Genomic DNA, 8,318 nt, shown 5'->3' on the forward strand with positions numbered 1-8,318 from the left:
AGCAGAACAAGGGCTGTTGGATGCAGAGTGATTAAGGCACTTTTAAGCAGTTGTAAGTGGGTTTGTGCAATGGTAAGCAATGCTTTTGGTTAAATATGCTTACAGAGAGTTAGCTTTAAAATTGCTTAATCTGTGTACACATTGTTTACCCCTGTGCAAACAGGATTAAACCTGCTTACTGCTGCTTAAAAGTGCTTACTCCCACTTACCCCCATGCTAATGTCTTTAAAAGAAAAGAAAAAAGGGTAATAGGAAAGTGGTAAAAAAGGGGCACAAAGAGGGAAAGACTGTAGGGAAAATAGCTAGGGATGTGCAGTACGGGTGCAGGAAAGGTCCATAGTTGCCCATTTCTTCTACAGCAACAGCTGTGCATATACACTGATTTGGAGGTAGATTTGGACACTCAAACCCTGTGAGAGGGGTGAGGACAGTAATAATATGTTGTGAAGCCAATTAACCAGATTACATGTGTCCAGCGGACACGTGTGCGAAATGGACAGCTATGTATGGGTCGAGATATTTTTTTGGGATCAGATTCCCCCTTTTTTTTTTTAAGGTGAGAGTGAGATGTTGGGGAGGAAGAGTAGGTATATTTGGGGAGGTAGGTTGGGTAGGATGACAGACAAGACAGACAAGACAGCATACAGGGTTGGTATATGACATGTGGGGGGGGTAAACACCTTGGACGGGGAGGGGTATTTGGAAGTCGGAAGTCCATGAGCCCCCAAATGGAAACAGTGGGACTGAGGTCTCCACCCATGGGCAGTCACCACTGCACCTTCATGGCCCCAGAGGTGGTTGTGCTGGGGGCTAGGTAGGAGGGGCAGGCTGACCATCTAGATGTGCCACTCGGCCCACAAGCTGGCAAAGCTGATCTCCGAACTCCCTGCAGAGCTTGCTACACACCAGACCCTGGACCTGATGACGGGTGACAGTTTTCCTGTTCGTGCCTGCTCCTGGCGGGGCAAGCCCTATTCCCTGAGGCAGTTCCACCCGAAGGTGGTGCAGGACCAGCAAACGAGGAGGTCCCAGGGTGGACCCCAGAAGTGCTGGTGCCTGGTGCCATGGCCAGATGAAGTGGGAGAGGTGGGTCCGCTGGGACCGGCCTTCCCAAACGTGCTGTGGTGTTTCAATTTTAAAACATATGTGGGTTAGTAATAGTCAACACATTCCAGGATTAGGTATAACAGCATGCATAGATATTCCCATTAACCCAACACACCAGATATGGAACAGTTGCATAGCAAACAGAACACATGCATATATGGAACCACAGTGGCCATTACAACAGCATGCAGGTACATTGATGGCAGCATGCCACCAATGTGGGAGTATTTCAACATGGCACATGCATAGAAACAAATTTCAATATTTAGCAAGTAATAGGACATATGTCCTAACAGTAGATTTAATTGTATACATACCCACTGAGTTGTGTATTTAGATTATTGTTGCAGATATGGTGGGGTGGGGGGTGTCAATTAACAACTTGTATATCCCTGTAGTTCTCAATACTTTCTTAGTCAGTGCTGTAATCTGTACCTTACAGGTATTATTACACTACCCTATGGGCTTAGCTTGGACAGTGGTATGCTTGTAGACAACTATATACTTGAACTGTGTTTTATCTGCAGTATACACCTCTTACTTGGTATACCTGTGGAGGTATTGTTTGTATACACTACCTGACTGTTTCTATGCATATTCCCAGATTCCAGGTTGATGTTATGCACATACCTCTCAATCACTTATTGCACACACTCTGGGCAAGGCTTGACATCATGCAGGTGAAACTGGGGCATATTTTGAAAATTGCCCTCGTAAACCTTTGGTGAGTTGCTACAATGACATGTTTGTTTTCATATACATTGTCTGAATATTTACATGTCTGACAGTCAGTTTTATGTCATTGAATGCTGCCTAAATGTCAGAGATCATTACACTATTTTGCCAGGGAGACAGGGTAACAGGCAGTGGATATGGACCAATTATCTGGACATTCTGAAAAAATCTCTACAGTTGAGGGATATGATTCTGCATACAGCTTACTACCGCTCCCAGGATTCGAACCATGGCTGTGTCTGCTAAAAATAAAACAGTGTACGTCACAGTTGAGTGTGCTATATAGATATTGCTGTGTATCTCTTCACTGATTTCTGACTGTAAGTATCCTGTGGTTTTACAATCTGACCTTGTAATTACAACACTCATACAGGGATTCCTAGACAGTTTTATGTAGCACAGTGTGGGTGACAATGATGAGCAATACATTATTATTCAGAGAAACTGCAACACTAACAATGCCATACAATACCAGGCTAAACAGTACCAGTCCAGGATTTCAATCTTTTATTTCCAGGCACAGTTTTCTTATCTAAGAGACCTGTGGAGGGAATGTTGGTTAACACTACCTGAATGTTGCCACACATATTACCAGATTCCACGTTATTATTTTGTACATATGTCTCACTCTATTACTGCACACACTCTGGTCATACCTTCGCAACATGGGGGTAGAGATAGGACATACTTTGCATATTACTCTCATAACATTTTGGTGAGTTGTTAGAGTGACAGGTTTGTTCTTATAGATATATTTCTGACGGTTATGATGTCTGACAATAAGTTTTATGTCATTATTTGCTGCCTAAACTTCTTGGATCATCCCACTGATTTGCCAGGGGGACAGGCAGGAAATGTGAGCCAGTTATCTGAACTTTCTGACAAAATCTGTATAGCTGAGGGATATGATTCTACATACAGCTTACTACCACCCCCATGATTCGAACCATGGCTGTGTGTGCTAAAATAAAACAGTTTATGTTTCAGTTGAGTGTGCTGTTTGGATTTTGTTGTGTATCTTTTCACTGTTTTCTGTCTACGTCTCCCTCAGTTGTACAATATGATCTTGTGATTACAACAGTCATATACAGACACTCCTACACATTTTATTTATGTAGCACAGTGTGGGTAAAAGTGCTTAATACAACAGTGCTACTAAGAAAATGCAACACTACATTACCATATGATACCAGAGTAAATACAAGCAGTCCAGGAGTTAGACCCTTATTGCCAGGCTGTTACCCTTTTATTTACATACAACCTATATGAGACTCTTCCTGCCATATTGTCTGGTTTATTCAGTAAGTCCCATACACAATACAGGTTTTATACTGGCAATTCACTTTCTACTACTTTTAGATTTATTTCTTATGACAGTACATACAAGATTATTACTAACCTGCCACCTGATGTAGCCTCTGCAGTCTACATGCATGGGCTTCCTGATTCACAGCCCACTCTACTGCAGCTGTCAAAGACATAAGAGGAATATTTAGCCGTACCTATCCATAATATACATGAGCTGCCAATTATTAAACAGATAGTAGAATGAGTACTTGCACACTGCTGGGACATCACCCTGCCTAGCTTCTTGGATCCACTGATCCAAGAGCTCCCTCTTCATCCATTTCAGGTCAGCATAGTGATGCCTGACCTGCTCACCAGTTCGAGGGATGCCAGTGGCACTGGTGAGGTCACAGGTGAGATGGTCACAGGCTTCTGCTTTATATTGGGAACCCTGGTACTGGCCCTGCAGCAATCTCTCTTCATGGTCTTTTACCAGGAGTCCTGCCATAACCTTGCACTCCTGGATGCCCCAGCGCTGCACTAGGAAGCGTGATCCTTCTCCAACACCAGCCATTGTGCCTACAGGAGGAAGCTGCAATCAGTTATGAGATGTATTCCCACCTGTGGTGTTCAAATAGGGCTGATTTCTCGTGCTTTGCCGTCATTGGACAGTTTTGAAAATGCTAAGCTATGGGCAAACCTGCTTACCTAAGGTTGGCATTGCTTAAAGGGGTATACCAATGGGCAAATCGATTTAGCTGGGCTACACATTGCTTACACCTAGTAAGCAGAGGTGTGCAATGCTTAGCGTTGCTTATTTTTTAATTTGCACACTATTTGCTGTTTGGCATTGATTTATCATTCATTACATGTTATATATTAGTTTAGTGTACATGATTCATGTGTAGGTACACTGTATGGGGTACTTGTGTTTACTGGGGGATTTCACCACTTTATTACAATGACACCTCACATCTGGACTTAATGCAGTACTCCAGTTCACATATATATGTTATGTAGTAGGTTATACAACATAAAACTGTTTATAGATTCCTTTCGCATGTAAATTGTGATTTTGCTATAGTGAGGATCTGTTTGGGTATACCTCAATTTTTGTACAGCTGTGATGGCTTACTGGTTAACTGCTGTGACTATAGTGTACAGGGTTCAAGACCTGCAAAGGCTGTTTATTTTGTTGCTGGGCAGAGCAGGGGCTGTTGGATACAGGGTGATTAAGGCACTTTTAGCAATTATAAGTGGGTTTGCACAGGTTTGAGCAATGGTAAGCAATGTTAATTTCCGGTTAAATATGCTTACAGAGAGTTAGCTTCAAAATTGCTTAATTTGTGTGTGCATTGCTTACCCCCCCGCACAAATAGGATTAAACCCACTTACTACTGCCTAAAAGTGCTTACTCCCGCTTACCCCCGCACTAATTTAGAAAGAAATGAAACATGGGTCTTGGGAAAGTGGTAGATTTGGAGACTTTATACACATTTTGCACTATTTGCTGTATGGCATGGATTTATCATTCATTACACATTATAACTTTGTTTAGTATCCCTGATTCATGTGTACGTATACTGTATGGGGCACTTGTGTTTATCTGTGGATTTTACCACATTATTACAATGACAGCTCACATCTGCACTTAATGCAGTACTCCAGTTCACAAATATATGTTATTTAATAGGTTATACAGCAAAAAAAATGTTCATAAATTGCTTTCATATGGAAAATGGAATTTACTACAGTGAGGATCGAACTGGGAATGACTGCTCGCAAAGCAAACCCTCTGACCACGACGCTACTGTAGTACTGCTTCAACTGAATGTATCTTGCTATTTAACTTCTTGTGGTATTTAAGCTACAGTATGCCTAGCTAAGCAATGGGCAAACCCATGCAGCTACGGTTAAATTTAATCTGTTTGAAAAAAAAAACTTTCTAGTGTTATTTTCTTTAGGAAGGGACAGGTTTCACATATTGCTGTGGATTTCTACGTGCATCTGCACATTTGGCAGACATCCTAGCAACTCGCATACCTCTCAACCTCTTCACGCAAAATATCTGGACAAAGCTTGACAAATCATGTACAACTAGGGACATATTTTAAATATTGCTCTTATAAACTTAAGTAAGCTGCTAGAGTAACATAATTTGTTTTAATATAACTTTTCTGAAGGATTTGGAGTCTGAAATTCAAATGTATGCCATTATTTAATTACTTCAATCCTGAGATCATCTCAGTGATTTGCCAGGACAAATGAGGTACAGGCCAAAAGTATAAGTGAAAAACGTGGACATTCTGCGAAGATCTGTACAGTTGAGCAGTATGCAACCCCCTATGATTGTTCTTGCTCATTGTAATTGCCGAACAACAATTTTTGAGTGCAGGGGCATGTATATTGTGAGAGGTCTGCTCTCAGGCATACTCCTTGCACTTGTCCAGACTCCATGTCCATTTAGGAGCAGAAGCAGTGCGCCTTCATAACTATGCATGGCGCACTGCCGTGTGCTCTTAAATGGTCATTTCCATGCAGGAATAATCTATTCCTGCACGGAACCTTACTGAATCCTGGGGTTGTTCTCTTATAGGGTATCATAGCACATTTTGCTAATTATCTAAGGTAAAATAGTTCTTCTACCAGAAAAGAGATATTATTATGAGAAAGTCAATTCTGTTAGAGGATTAGGAAAAATAATTCTGAGAAAAAAACAAATAAAGATTTATAAAGCTCAACATATATAGACACCTATTTTATCACAGAGACATGCAGACACATGTACATGCACACAAACAGATATTTGCACAGATGTGTATATTTCCAATATACATTTCATAGTATTTCACCTTGTTTTTTTATTTGCTTATCTCAAAAGGCTATTATATACTCTTAATGTAAACAAAAGAATATTAGTTTGCTATACATTTAAAATATCACTGCACAATGCATCCATTAGACATGTTTGAACACTGTGCTGTAGAGATTGTTTGGCTTAAAACTGTTGCCTTCCAAATTTAAATCTGTCATGCAGAAGCTTCTGCAGGAGGTCTCTGCTATACTTACTGTACCATACCTGGGTACTACAACAGACTGCCAAGTTTTGAATCTCAAGTTCCAAAGCAAATTCATTTTTATGTATTTCACCTCATTCCTATTCAGATATCACTGTTATACTGTAAAAAAAAACACATTTGTTCTAGTTGATTTGCGATATGTTTTCTATTTAACAGTACTGCCCAGTATAAGGAGCTACCACAAGTACTTTGTTGATGTTTTATCAGAAGGCTAAGTCCTGTGAATATTTCCATGCCTAGATATCCTTTTTTGTTGTCAGGTAAGCACACAACCAGACTGGCATGCATCCATGTTGATACATCACTTCCTTGCTCCCCTTTGTGAGTATTGTCTTAATGCCTTCTCACTTTATGAAGTGTGCTGTTATTGAACTGCCAACAAGAGGGTTTGAAAAAGAAAACACTGAACAGAAAATAGGTGCTATACCAAGATGTTGTGTACATATATTTTACATTCAGAAGGAAGTTAAAATTTAAGCTTTAATGGATAGCTATCAAAATGGACTGAAGAAAGAAAAGGCAATGATTTGCTACCATCATCAGTCATTTTTCTTATTTTATTTTAATGTTCTTTTGGGGCATTATCACAGTTTCTGAGGGAGAAATGTACTGGTCATTTAGTTTTAAACGGTTCAGAAGTGTCTTAATTTGTTTTCTGTGGTGAAGATAATTGCCTACACTTGTTATTTACAATGTATGGTACAGATTTTATACATTATTGACAGTCAACCAATTTGTTTTCATTTTTAAATCATTTTACAAACTTTAATATATATAACAGCTGCTTCCAAGTTATTGCTATCAAGATGCATTAAATTATAATCAATATGTACTTATCTAAATCCTCCACACTGTATGCATACATGTATGCATATATATTCTGTTAGTTACATCATGGAAATAAGATAAGCTGTGTGTCTTCTGATGTTATCTGACTTTATTAGATGTATTATCAGTGTAGTAAATATTCATATGATCTGACTTTATTACATGTAACTTAATGACAAAATATTTGTGTGCCTAACTTGATCTGTTTCAGCAGCTACCTACTGAAATGTTGGTGCTGAGTCCTGAAATGCTGAAAAAAAAGACAAAAAGAAAATACAGGAGAAGATTGAATATCGAATATCGCAGTACTTCTTTGTGCACCCTACCCCCCAAACTAATATATACCAGCTCCATAGGTTCATAGGTAGGTACTAGGCTATCTGCCCGAAGGCATTTATAAGCCTAGCCAGAATGTGTTGGCTTTCGCCACCCCCTTAGATTAGTTCACGGTGCCTCTGTCCAGCAGAGCTTTGAAGTGATCCCTGGTGTAAACTTTCTGTTTCCCATCCACTCGTCAAGGTTTCTCTTGAAGAGGGTTAGCGAAGAACTCTGCCTAATGTAGGTTGGAATCTTGTTCCAGAGCATGGGAAGTCTCCAGGACAGGAATCTATCCCTCCAGCATGTCCTATTTATTGTTGTGGTGAGGTTTAGATCCCTGGAGTGTGCGGCTCGAGGGGATATGGTTTTCTTTAGGTGGAGCATGTCCATCAAGTCTGGGTTGGATATGGCCTTGTATGTCAGGCAGAGATCACCTCTGAGTAGGCGGTGTGCAACCGAGTATAGGTTCATAGGTAGGTACTAGGCTATCTGCCCAAAGGCATTTATAAGCCTAGCCGGTAGATTAGTACTACGCTAACTGTCCTTGTGAGCCATTTTAAGCCTAGCCATTTATCCCTTGTGAGACTCAAACCCTGCGCCTTGTGTTATAAGGCAAACACCTTAAACATTAGGCCACCCTCCTAACCCCCTAATGGTTCCACTGAGGATTGAACCCAGGACCTTCTGCATGTAAAGCAGACGTGATAACCACTACACTACAGAACCCAAGATCGCCATACCGAGGAGAAAAGGGAACATTCCAAGAAATGGGATTTTCAGTCATTCAGTCTCCACATTTAGAGACTTAGCATTATGAGTCCTGACATTTTAAGCAGATACCTATACCCAGAGCATGCCAAAAAAGGTCCATAAGGATCAGTGTTCCTAACCAGTCAACAAACAATTAAAAAAGTAAAAAGCTTTTGAAAGATCCACAGCAGTGTTGTGCACAGTGTGGTACAC

The 8,318-nt window shown here is 40.4% G+C and overlaps 1 non-coding gene across 1 annotated transcript; it reads right to left on the minus strand.

Annotated features, from left to right (window-relative positions):
• Positions 1-8,008: 8,008 nt before the first annotated feature.
• Positions 8,009-8,081, minus strand: TRNAV-UAC. The gene has a single exon. It is a non-coding gene; the product is annotated as a tRNA-Val (tRNA).
• Between the last annotated feature and the right edge of the window lie 237 nt (positions 8,082-8,318).

Source organism: Protopterus annectens, chromosome 9.part0, assembly GCF_019279795.1.
Source record: "Protopterus annectens isolate FY-2018-M chromosome 9.part0, PAN1.0, whole genome shotgun sequence".
NCBI lineage: Eukaryota > Metazoa > Chordata > Ceratodontiformes > Protopteridae > Protopterus > Protopterus annectens.